General features: G+C 40.2%; 1 protein-coding gene across 1 annotated transcript in view; it reads right to left on the bottom strand.

The window, feature by feature from the left end:
* Positions 1-10,716, bottom strand: part of LOC126475487 (fatty acid synthase-like) — a 412,274-nt gene extending 401,558 nt beyond the window's left edge. The window contains exon 1 of the mRNA XM_050103394.1: positions 10,542-10,716. The gene's annotated coding sequence lies outside the window, so the exon portion shown is untranslated. The remainder of the gene's footprint in view (positions 1-10,541) is intronic.
* Positions 10,717-10,974: the final 258 nt, after the last annotated feature.

Raw genomic sequence — 10,974 nt, forward strand, 5'->3', positions numbered from 1 at the left:
ATTACAATTACGAACAACTAAAATTGGAAGGAACACACAGAAAATGTTGTGGGGAAGGCTAACCAAAGATTGCGCTTAATTGGCAGGACACTTAAAAATGTAACAGACCTACTAAGTAGACTGCCTATATTAAGCTTGTCCGTCCTCTTTTAGAATACTGCTCCGCATTGTGGGACCCTTACCAGATAGGACTGACAGAGTGCGTCGACAAAGTTCAAAGAAAGGCAGCACGTTTTTTACTATCGCGAAATTTTGGAGAGAGTGTCACAGAAATGATACAGAATTTGGGCTGGACATTATTAAAAGAAAGGCGTTTTTCGTTGCGACGGAATTTTCTCAGGAAATTCCAATCACCAACTTTCTGCTCCGAATGCGAAAATATTTTGTTGGCACCGACCTACATAGGGAGGACCGATCACCACGATAAAATAAGGGAAATCAGAGCTCGCACGGAAAGACATAGGTATCCATTCTTTCCGCGCGCTATACAAGATTGGAATAATAGAGAATTGTGAAGGTGATTCTATGACCCCTCTGCCAGGCACTTAAATGTGATTTGCAGAGTATCCATGTAAATATAGATCTAGATGTAGATGTAGTACATCTCCAAATTATATATAGGTACTGCAGCCCGAAGGAGATCTGCGTCTCTCAGGGTCCATTCATGTTTATTAACCAAACATCCTCTCCCACCTCGGTATTTTGTACCATCCAACAGAGAAACCCTATGAACTGTAAAAACTCCGCTAAAATCTTTCATTACTTGATAAGATATTACCTTGTCCCTGGCTTCTGATATATCTGAAACAAATATAGTCTGCTATCCGGTATTGATGATATTTGGCAATCCTATTAAATATACAGGTATTTGTTCATTGGAGCAGGTGGCTTCTTGATCGAAGTGGCTTCCACAGACCAGTGTAAAGTTTCATCACCTGTACTGTAGGAGGAGCATATCTAGCAGACTATCAGTCACACAAGAGAGTTCCTGTATTTCTCCTTCATAAGCAGTTTAATACATTGTTTTTTCTCGCTTGTAACACATCCACTCAGTGTACACCAACACACACTTTGTTTTTTCTACCATGATTTAGAGGTCCTTGTCAGCTGCTGCTCAGCCGCTACTAACTCGTTACAATCCTTTGGCTCTCACAGAAAGTTGAACATCACATGGCGTAAACCATACAGCTACCACAACACAGACTAGTAGAAATAAAACACAGAGGCGATGTTTCTTATTGAAAAAAATATGGAAGACATCGAAGATATGGAAACTGGAAGAGTTTGCGGTATTGCAGAGTGCTTCCAACAGCTATTCAAAGGTGATGACCTGTACAGTTAATCTTATCTTCCCCACTGACAGGATAGCGAAGGTCTCAGTGTTCCACTTCGAAAAGCATTGTTCCTTCATTTTGCAGTCATGTACATGATTACTGTTCCTGTGTTGACTATCGCCATAAGGTACTATTCACAACACGTGCGAGGTAGTACAAACAAAAAAAGGTACTGCGGAGTTATTGGGAGAAAAAATTTAAAAAATAAAAACATGTGAAGGGTATCACAGCATATGGAAATAGGACGAGTCTGCCGCATTGAGGATCACTTCCAAACAACAGTATGAAGGTGATGACCTCTACATTTAATCCCCTGCTCCACAGCAACAAGCTAGTGAGAGAGAGTAAGCATTAAGCAAACATTCTTTAAGCACACATTCTGAACCATATTGTCCACAGACAGGGCGTAGCCTAATGCAAGTACATGGTGAATACACACAAGTGGATGCTGAGACAGAAATTACGGAATTGGCAGGAGTACAAGGCAGGAAAAAAGTCATTGTGCCTTGAAGATTCACAAAATCTTTCACGATAACCTCAGAACCGAAGTAATTATGCAGTCTTATATTTTGACTTTTGATGGATAGACAATCTCATAGTATATAATAGTATCGAACAAGGGGTGAGATATTCTGAAGGGACGAAAGTCATGGTATGCCTCCTAATATCGTGTCGGACCTCCTTTTGCCTAGCGTAGTGCAGCAATTAGACGTAGCATGGACTCAACAAATCGCTGGAAGTCCCCTACAGAAATACTGATTGAACCATGCTGCCTCTATTGCCGTCCATAATAGCGAAAGAGTTGCTGGTGCAGGGTTTTGTGCACGAACTGACCTCTCAATTATGTCCCATTTCAGGTGATCTGGGTGGCCAAATAACTCGCTCGATTTGTCCAGAATGTTCTTCAAACCAATCACAAACAATTGTGGACCGGTGACATGGCCCAATGTCATCCATTAAAATTCCATCGTTGATTGTGAACATGAAGTCCATAAATGGCTGCAAATGGTTTCCAAGTAGCCGAACGTAACCGTTTCCAGTCAATGATCTGTTTAGTTGGACCAGAGGATCTAGTCCATTATATGTAAACACACCCAACGCCAATATGGAGTCACCACCAGCTCGCACAATTCCTCATTGACAACTTTGGCCCATGACTTCATGAGGTCTGCATCACACTCGAACCCTACCATCACCTCTTACCAACTGAAATTGGAACTCATCTGACCAGGCCACGGTTTTCCAGTCGTCTAGGGTACAACCGTTATCGCCACGAGCCCGGGAGAGGCACTGCCAGCGATGTCTTGCTGTTAGCACAGGCATTTGCGTCAGTCGTCTGCTGCCGTGGCCCATAAACGCAATATTTCGCCGCACTGTCATAACGGATATGATCGTCGTGCGTTACACACTGATTTCTGCGGTAATCTCAAGTAGTGTTGATTGTCTGTTAACAATGACAACTCTATGCAAACGCTGCTGCTCTCGATCGTTAAGTGAACGCCACCGGCCACTACGTTGTTCGTGGTGAGATGTAATGACTGAAATTTGGCATTCTCGACACACGCTTGACACTGTAGATCTCGGAATATTGAATTCCCTAACGATTTGTATTTGTCCAGGGCGTCTAGCTCCACCTACCACTCTGTAATCAAAGTCTGCTTATTCCCGGCGTGCGGCCATAGTCACGTCGGAAACCTTTCATATGAATCACCCGCCGGCCGTTGTGGCCTAGCGGTTCTAGGCGCTTCAGTCTGGAACTGGGCGACCGCTGCGGTCGCAGGTTCGAATCCTGCCTCGGGCATGGATGGGTGTGGTGTCCTTAGGTTAGTTAGGTTTAAGTAGTTCTAAGTTCTAGGGGACTGGTGACCTCAGATGTTGAGTCCCATAGTGCTCAGAGCCATTTGAACCATTTTTGAACCATGAATCACCCTAATACAAATGACAGATCCTCAAATGCACTGCCCTTTTATACTTTATGTACATTATACTACCGCCTACTGTACGTGTTCATACTGCTATCCAATGATTTTGTCACCTCAGTGTAAGACGACGGCGCAGTGTGTCATTATCAGTGTACTCTTGCTGACTTTCGTCGTGACGACGATGACAATGACGAGCAATTTGAGGGCTTCCAGACAGTATACTTCACAGACAGAGACAGCAAGGTCTCATCCCTTTTGTATGAGCTTGAGGTTTCGGAAATGAGGTTTTAGAATCATTATGAGAATCGTTTTTTTCCAACCCCCATGAACCATGTACCTTGCCGATGTTGGGGTAGATGCGTGCCTCAGCGATAAAGATAGCTGTACCGCAGGTGCAACCACAACGGAGGGATATCTGCTGAGAGGCCAGACAAACATGTGGTTCCTGGAAAGGGTCAGCAGCCTCTACAGTAGACGCAGGGGCAGCAGTCTGGATGATTTAACATCAGCCAAAACGGGCTTGTTGTGCTAGTACTGCGAAAGGCTGAAAGCAAGAGGAAACTAAAGCTGTAATTTTTCCCGAGGGCATGCAGCTCTACTGTATGGTTAAATGATAATGGCATCCTCTCGGATAAAATATTTCAGAGCTAAAATAGTTCCCCATTTGGATTCCCGGGAGGGGGATACTCAGGACGATGTTGTCATTAGGAGAAAACATAAATGGCATTGTATGGATCGGAGCGTGAAATGTTTGCTCCCTTAATCGCGCTAGTAGGTTAGAAAATTTAAAAAGGAAAGTGGATAGATTGAAGTCAGATATAGTGGGAATTTGTGAAATTCGGTGGCAGTTGGAACAGGACTTTTGGTCAGTTGAATACAGGGTTATAAATACAAAATCAGATAGGGGTAGTGCAGGAGTAGGTTCAGTATTAATAAAATAGGAAATCGGGTTAACTACTACGAATAGCATAGTGAACGCATTATCGGGGCAAGACAGACACAAAGCCAACACCTTCGATAGTTGTAGAAGTTTATATGCAGATGATGAAGAGATTGAAGAAATGTATGATGAGATAAAAGAAATCGTTCAGATACTTGCGGTAGATGAGAATTTAATTGTGATAGGGGACTGGAATTGGATACCAGGAAAAGAAAGAGAAGGAAAAATTGTTGGTCAATAGACCGCTACTGTCGCAGGTTCGAATCCTGCCTCGGGCATGGATGTTTGTGATGTTCTAAGTTCTAGAGGACTAATGACCTCAGCAGTTGAGTCCCATAGTGCTCAGAGCCATTTGAACCATTTTTTTGTTGTTGGTCAATATGGACTGAGGGGAAAGAAATTAAAGAGGAAGCCGGTTGATAGAATTTTGCACAGAGCGTAACTAATCATCGCTAAAACTTGGTTTAACAATAATGAAGAAAGGTCGTATACGTGGAAGGGACCTGGAGACACGGGAAGGTTTAATATTCTTTATCTACATCTACATTTATACTCCGCAAGCCACCCAACGGTGTGTGGCGGAGATTTTAAATTGTAAGACATTTCCATGAGCAGGTGGGCACTCTTACACATTTTATTGGTTACGAACTGCAGAAATTGCTGAAAAATAGGAAATTAAGGAGATGGAACCTGGACAATTTGAAAGAACCAGAGGTGACTGAGAGTTTCCAAGGGAGCATTAGGCAACAATTAACCAGAACAGGGGAAAGGAATACAGCAGTAAACGAATGCGTAGCTGTTAGAGATGAAATGGTGAAGGCAGAAGAGCATGAAATGGGTAATAAGATGAAGTCTTATAGAAATCCCTGAATAACGCAGGAGATATTGAATGTAATTGATGAAAGGAGAAAATGCAACAAATGAGACAGACGAAAGGGAATACAAACTTCTAAGAAATTCGATTAACAGGAAGTGAAAAATGGCTAAGCAAGAATGGCTAAAGGACAAACGTACGGATTTAGAAGCATACACCGTCTACAGGCAAATTAAAGACGCCTTTGGAGATAAGAGAAGCAGCTGTTTGAAAATCAAGAGGTCAGATGGAAAACCAGTTCCAAGTAAAGAAGGGAGAGCTGAAAGGTGGAGGGAGTATATAGAAGGTCTATACAAGGGAAATGAATTGAAGGCAATATTATAGAGGTAAGAGGACGTAGATGGAGATGATATGGAAGACATGATACTGCGGGAAGAGTTTGACAGAGCACTGAAAGATCTAATTCAAAACAAGGCCCCGGAAGCAGACGATATTCCGTTGGGACTACTGATACCCTTGGGAAATCCTACTCAGGGAGAAGAAATTAAAACCTTAAGGTTTGCCAAGGACACCGTAATTACGTCAGAGACAGCAAAATACTTGGAAGAGTAGCTGAACGGAATGGACACTGTCTTGAAATGAGAATATAAGATGAACACCAACAAAAGGAAAACAAGGATAATGGGATGTAGCCGATTTAAATCAGGTCATGCTGAGGGTATTAGATTAGGATACGAGACAAGGTAGTGGTTGAGTTTTGCTAATTGGGCAGGAAAATAACTGATGGTGGCCAAAGTAGAAAGGATATAAAATGTACTCTGGCAGTGGGAAAAAAGCGTTTCTGAAGAAGAGGAAATTGCTAATATCGAATGAAGATTCAAGTGTTAGTAAGTATTTTCTGAAAGTATTTATATGGAGTTAGCCATCTACGAAAGTGAACATGGACGATAAACAGTTTTGAGAAAAAGAGAGTAGAAGATTTTGAAATGCGGTGCTACAGAAGAATACTGAAGATTAGATGGGTGACCCCACGTACTAATGAGGAGGTACTGAACAAATGGGGGAGAAAAGACATTTGTGTCGCAATCTGACTAGATGAAGGGATCGGTTGGTGGTACATGTTCTGAGGTATCAAGGGGTCACCAGTTTCAATTTAGTACTAGAGGGAAGTATGTGTGTGGGGGGGAGTGGGGGGTTAAAAACCGCAGAGGGAGACCAAGAGAAGAATGCATTAACCAGATTCAGAAGTAAGTTGCAGCAGTTATACGGAACTGAAGACACTTGCATACGATAGAGTAGCACGGAGAGCTGCAACAGACCAGTCTTCGGACTGATAACAACAACAAATTGTTTTTTTTAGGTGGTCTGAGTTTGTTAGGAATTTAGAAATTAAACTGACACTAAAGATTCATCCCAAAGGATTTATTTCTATGGAGTGGGTAAGTTTATGGGATGAAGATTCTATTTTGTGTAGAATTTTTGAGATTTTTTATTGTATCGTTGCACGAATTTTTGTCTTTTGGAGGTCTGTGGGAATGATTGTATTTGGTGGGTAACGGGCTACAACTATTGCTAGTCGAATAAATTTGTTTTGTATATCTTAGATATGGTAGACGTTGGTATTGGTTGCCAATGAACAGATTTCAAAGCCATAAGTGAGCATACGTAAACGAAAACTTAAAAGATTTTCAGTTTAGTTTAGATGATGATGAATTTCCTTTGATTAACAGGTACGTTTGATATATGAATTGATTTCCTTTGTTTCAAAGACTTTCGTTGTGCTTTTGGAACGTCAATTAAGAATCCATGATGAAGCCAAGATACTTCATATTGGTCTTCCGTGGCAGGATAATTCCATTCATAATAATTACAATATCGTGGATTACTCTTTTTTTGGTAAGCATATCAATTGAGTATTGTTGATATTAATGTTAGCTTTCCAAAGATGAACCCAATTCTGGATTTCTTTAAGGTGTTGTTGTAATTTGCAGGTGATGAATTTGAGATCTGAGCTGCTCCTGTAAGTAGTTGTATTGTCCGCAAACAAGGAGAGTTTCTCACATGGTTGCTGCGGAATTTTGTTCGTATAAATAGAAAAAAGGGTTGGGCCAAAAACGGATCCCTGAGGTACTCCGGCTTCTGTTTCCCTCAGCAGGCTATTTTTAAATCATAGAAATTTTACTAAACGCTGTGTCCTGAGCTGGACGCTCTGATATACACAGGGCGGTGCGAAATAGTCTAAAAAGCTTGTAAGGATGATGCAGGGTAGGCTGTCCTCGTTAACAAAAACATCGATACGTTGGGCCGTTTCCGAGTTAATTAGAATTGAAGCTAGTAAATCAGGCCGTTGAGCGCACAATTCCAAACTTCCAAGTCAAGCTTTGTTTATAAAAAGCTCTTCACATACATATATTCCTGCAAACAAATATCGCCTGAAATCTTCACACCATTTTTAATCATGTATATGATAGTGTTTTCGATCCTCCCCCAATTTGGGGCTTCAGATAGCATCACACCCAATCTGGAGTTTCGGATAGCATCATCCAGTCGAATACTTCATATTTATTAAAAGTAATAGACCATTTCTCTAAGTAATAAAATGCTATAGGTCAGAGAGCCATTGTCCCTTCCTCAAATTTCGAAATCAAATTAATTATTTTTTGGTTAGAGTTCTCATTCTTTAATTTGTTCAAATTCATCTTGCCTTTCACTCAAACATCTTTAAATGTCAATTAATATATTTATTATTTCAGTTATCGAGACTTTATTCTTCTCTACGCTTTTTATATATTTTCTTTCGAACAGAGCCAAGTTTGACTACAGGAACATGAAGTACATTTCACTGACTGGACTATTGAAAAATTTGAAATTATTTTAGGTGGCCTGTCTTCAAGGTCAAAAATTGTTTTAAGGGAATCCAGAGCTTGAGAATTCTTTCAACTGTGGGCATTAACGACAGCCATCTTATTTTCGAGTGAGACGGAAGAGTCTGATGGTTGACATCAGCGTATAAGCAGAACTCTTCCACTTGCTCCGTCCTTACCGCGTATATTGAAAAATAACCAAATATTTTTATGACGATTATTTCAATGCCAACAAGTACGACTCCAAGGCACTTGATATGGTACTGTGAAGAATATGGGCAGGGCATCCAGTTCATTCAACATTTTTGTTAGTTCTTCTTTAATTTTGTGAAACGCATTTTGCTGACCGCGTCGATGAAGCCTTCCGAAGTTGGTATTAGCACTGTCTCCACAAAAAGCGATTAATTTATCAATTGGAATGTGCAGCTGTCAAGACAAAACTTTGTAACTGTCTCTGATGTTTCGTTATTTAGACAACCAAACTTTAACAGCTTCTGATGGATTCCGTCAGCTTCACTTCGATGCGTGCGTAGATGCCTATGCCGCAAAATGCAACTTCTTGCAACTGTTTTATGCATTCAGACAAGGGGTGGCGTGCGAGAATATTTTTAACAATGCCTGTAGCTTCGGTATCGCCTGTAGACTGCTTTGTGATTACTTTGGAGTCAAGATACATTGCGGTATTCAGTTTTACAGTACAGCAAGAGAACTGAAGGATTAATGATGCATGACAACTTTATAAGCTGTTGTTACTTCTACAGCAGTAACGGGCAATTCTTCCTGGGTATGTTCTTTAATCATGTGTGCATAAATAGGCTTTCATCTCGATGCTATCGCGAATCTGTTTGTATGATTCTCCGTCGAAATACCTCCGTGTGTTACTGAGGAGAAAGAGCAACAAATCTCACATAACGCTTCCTGATCCGTACGTCATTTCTTGACAAAAGACCACTCTTCAGTGTAATCATCCGAAAAGTGACATTTCGTGAACAAAGGTGTAGCAACAACGTAAATTGTTCAATAATGTCGAGCACATTCTTGAATAATGAATGAGATAAGATGCACGTTTAAAACTTACTGTAAATGCTGATTAGTATAACAGTGCTGAATCACACAACTTCATTCCATTTACTCTATTACAAAAATTAAACAAAAGTAGCAAAATGAAAAGACAATCCTCTATACATAAATTACACAACGACCTACACTTTCTGCTGTGTGTCTCTTTAAAAAGTTGTACGAATGTCACTGACGGTGCCTAAGACATTGAAAATATTTAACACACATAACCATACAAAATCAACAACGAATACACTAACAATTCATTTTTGTACTTTGAAAAAATAATGCATACTAGAATTTAATTTTCTAGTTTTCTACAATCACATCAAAGGAAGTATTGTTTAGTTTTTTAACCACCGGTCTTAACTCCAAAATGAAATGCACTAACGCATAATACAGTATCTGCCCCACTTAACGTAATCAGTTGTCTTTGTTTATTACATCTAAGATGTGCGTACGCGTTTTGCATTTGACAATGATTCGTTTTCACGCAGAAAACAAGAGCCAGAAAATAAGCGGTATATTGTTAATAATCGCCAATACGTTACAAACAAAAATGAACATTGGACGTTACAGCCGATGTATTTCTCCGCATACGTATTAAAAAATATGTCGTTTTATACGATAAATCGCAAAAACTATGTTGTACTAAGCAATTTTTTTAAAAATATAGAGTTTATATAGGATTTAGACGGGACCGTTAGATTTCGTACGTCTTCAAAATCCATATCGCTATAAACGGTATTGAATGTAAATTGTATCAACTGAACTACACACTTTTTTTTGTTTCTTTCACAAAATTGTATTTTTGTGTACGATCTGGGTATCTGGTTCCAATCCAATTTCTAGTACACAACTGATTCCAAAAATGCCAACCAAACAAAGATAGATACATTTCAGTATCTTAACATGGAGGTAAAAAACCTCCATGGTATCTTGGCCTATCAATTCTCGACTAAAACTGTAAATGTTATCTCTGTCGACTATTTTGACAACTACATCTGTACTGTACAATCTTTTGCAATTCATTAGAATAACGTTTATTTTTTTTACTATGAATTAACTGAAACTAGAGTAGAGTTGTGTACAAATGAATGGGTATTTGTGTGATTACGTGCTTATGAAACAACGCACCAAGATTCCCTTCCTACATAGAAACTGCAGTACTATCTAAAAGGGATGAATAACTGAACTGAGTCTGCTCATTCAATGTGTATCACCACATTTACTACTGAATGAGCAGACACTTTTTAGATAAAGCTATAAATTCTAAAAAGGAGATGAATGTTTGTGCCATCATTCACAAATAGGTAATCACACTCCAGTGCATGTAGATCCATTGTTAGAGAAGTGCTGCCCTAATGAACGTCATAGGAGTGTACAGTACAAATGCAACTGTGTAAAAAAAAGTCAACAGAGATAACTTTTATAGTTTCAATCGAGAACTGGGAAACTGCGAATTGGAATCAACTGCGTACTGAAAAATAAGCGTAGAATCCGAAACCTAAGTAGTACAAAAATAATGAAGTTTTGTGAACTACGGCAAGAAAGTGTTCCGTTAGTACAAAATAAATAAAAATAAGAGTGGTACAGCACTTGACATACCTCTGTGACAGATCGTAGTCCTCTCTCGCAGTGTACCCAGTTGCGCTCGCACGGCGCTCTTCCACCTACTGGGTGGAGGGGCGGCGGCTGCCGCCGACTTTATAACCTCTTGAAAATCAACTGCGCTGCCTTCCCAATAACAACCGCTCTGTAGTCGCCGAGGTTCCCACACCCAACTGTCGTTCATCCGAAACGTCTCAAACTGTGCGTTAAGTCCGCGGCTTGCCCGCCGCCAAGATGACGTAGCACCGCCTTATCGGCGGGGTCAAAGGTCACGCGCTCAGAGAGCTGACGTAAGTTGCAAACTCTATGTCGACAGATTCTAGATGTACCCTTGTCCATTTTTAAGCTACGCTACAGATCACTTTATTTGTGAAAATACATTGTACAATCTCCAATAAATTTAACATATTCACAAGTACCTTTACCTTTA

The sequence above is a fragment of the Schistocerca serialis genome, chromosome 4 (genome assembly GCF_023864345.2).
Source record: "Schistocerca serialis cubense isolate TAMUIC-IGC-003099 chromosome 4, iqSchSeri2.2, whole genome shotgun sequence".
In the NCBI taxonomy this organism is placed as follows: domain Eukaryota; kingdom Metazoa; phylum Arthropoda; class Insecta; order Orthoptera; family Acrididae; genus Schistocerca; species Schistocerca serialis.